This window comes from Amphimedon queenslandica, unplaced genomic scaffold (genome assembly GCF_000090795.2).
Source record: "Amphimedon queenslandica unplaced genomic scaffold, v1.1 AMPQUscaffold_13462, whole genome shotgun sequence".
In the NCBI taxonomy this organism is placed as follows: Eukaryota; Metazoa; Porifera; class Demospongiae; order Haplosclerida; family Niphatidae; genus Amphimedon; species Amphimedon queenslandica.
Genome location: NW_003546302.1, coordinates 349,135 through 351,610, shown reverse-complemented (window position 1 = coordinate 351,610; position 2,476 = coordinate 349,135). Strand labels below are relative to the sequence as shown.

At 35.3% G+C, this 2,476-nt stretch overlaps 1 long non-coding RNA gene across 1 annotated transcript; it reads left to right on the top strand.

Moving 5' to 3' along the window:
• Positions 1-985: 985 nt before the first annotated feature.
• Positions 986-1,724, top strand: LOC109581097 (uncharacterized). Its single transcript, XR_002184509.1, has 4 exons — positions 986-1,022; positions 1,098-1,448; positions 1,565-1,659; positions 1,710-1,724. It is a non-coding gene; the product is annotated as an uncharacterized LOC109581097 (long non-coding RNA).
• The last annotated feature ends 752 nt before the right edge of the window (positions 1,725-2,476 follow it).

Below are 2,476 nucleotides of genomic sequence, written 5' to 3'. Positions count from 1 at the left end.
CTATTAAAATTTCTTAAGCATTGATTGTTGATGGAAGTGGGTATGGTGTATGGGAGGTCCATCATCTTAAAAACATTGGTTGTTTAATGTGACTTATATTTCAATGCTTGTGCAATGTGAGTGATGTGTGAGTGTGTGTCAAACTGCATTCAGGATGTGAGATTAATCAATGTATAACAGTGAATATTGATTACTTGTTGCTATAATGGACAGGGAGAGGGTGTGAAAGAGGTTTGGTGTTCATTAGAGTTTTGCATTGATTCAAATTTGTGTGACTATCATTTATGTAGGACAGAGGGTTAGGAAGGAAGGAAGCTGTTATTATCAAATCTGGATCTTGTTTGTAGCTTGTAGTACATGTTTATTACAAATAACTGGTGCTTATGGATCGGGGCTCTGCTAAAAAATTGTGAAGTCCAGACAAGAAAATTTTTTAAGTAACATTAAAATTTGTTATTTTACATTTAGTATTATTCAAGCAGTAATTCTGTACATATAATAATGATCATCATGCATGTTAATGCTGCCATTAATGCTGTGCGCATTACATATATGTAAATGCTTGCCAGCTGATGTTGCGCATAATGCTGCCATCAATGCTGTCCGCATTATTAAGTTAATGCTTGCCGGCTGATGTTGCGCATTTGAATGATGCTGCCATCAAAGCTGTGCGCATAATAAATGCTTGCCAGCTGATGTTGCGCATCTTTTATTGATGATTGTTGTAACATGTGTATGTTCTCATTAACAAAAAAATATTGTTTGCACATTGGAAATACTTTATGCACACAATGATATTTTATATTAAGCAGGTCATGAAAGTATCTTAACTGAGGATAGCATTAGTAAGCAATATTATGTTTAAAATACATGCATGCACATACATGTATGATCCAATCGGAAATATTGTAGATGCTACCATTATCATTATTAGTTAGTATGTCACATTCATACTTTTTACAGGTACTTGCTTGGCACAAGGACTACAATGTGGTTTTAGAGGGTGAGGTTTGATGTGATTGGTAAGTGCTATTGTTATTATTAGCCAGTGAGTTTACATTGCTTGCTTTTGATGTTTCTATTACTATGCTTTACAGGTAATTACAGCTGGAATGATTTGCTGATTCAGCAATACCTTTGCTTATTATTGGAATGTGAAATATAATGAAAAGGCAATTCTGTTTTTAGATTGTTGTAACTAAATCAATTTATTTATTAAACGTAACTTAATGTTTTGTTGCAGCTCCTTGATTAGTAGTTGTATCAGGCGGTAGGAGGTGCCAGTTTACATATGTATAGGTTTTTTATTACTGTATATAGTCTTAGCAATGGAATATGTAGTAAGATGGAGATTATTGTGAGATATCTTATGTATTTTGGTATAGGTTATGATTCTAGGTTACATACTTTATATTCATTTGATGATTATATCATTAATTATGGCCACTGTAAGTACTTTCTTTTCTCAATATAAATGAATGCTTGCTATTGTCTGATTTCGTTTGTGGTAACTAAATTAATTTCTAATAAATAATCATCATTGTAACATTATGTTTTGTTGTAGCTCTTTGATCAGTGGTGCTTTCACACTGGAGGAGGCGCCAGCTTCCAGCTGAACAGGTTTCATATTGTCATAGTCTTAGCAATATTGAATACATAGTAAGATAGAATATTGTGAGATTCCATAGTTTTTTATTATTGTGTTATAGAATATGATCCAAGGCTATAATTCTTTTTGATGATTAATATTGATTATCTGATTAACTATGGCCATGGTATGTATTTTCTTTACTCGTTAATATAATTAAGCAATGTATATCACATGTATTGGTATTGTAGGAAGGTTGAAGTTCAAGTATTGAATTGTTTTGCGTTGTTGAACAAACACACTAATTTTAAGTATTGCTTTTATAATTTCTGTTTTGGCTTTATGCTTCAAGATATTTTACTTCTATTATAAGTTTTTAATTTAAGAAAAGTTAACTTTATAGATCTACATGTACATAATAATTTAATAAAAGTTATAGTTCTTCGTCGTGCTGCCGTTCCTCCTGCCTCTGCCTCTTGGCCTACCTCTCGGAAGATTGTTGTACTAAAGTAAAATGGAATAGAAAGGTGATTAATTGGTATCTATATAAACTGCAGGTCATAACTAAAATAATCTTACAATATCTCTATTGATTTGGCATAGCTGCCATATAATGATCTGCCTCTGCCTTTGCAGAGCAGCAACGTAAAGAGGACCTCCAGCTCCAGCTGGATGGAGTGCTGGAGCAGCAGGGGGATGTGGCAGAGGACCTCCAGCCAGCAGTAGAGGACCTCCATCAACTGGTGGAGGACCACCAGCAACTGGTGGAAGACCACCAGCTACTGGTGGGGGACCTCAAGCCAGCGGAGGAGGACCTCCATCCACTGGTGGAGGACCTCCAGCTACTGGAGGTGGCCGAGGAATTGGTGGTGGTGGTGGAGCATCTGG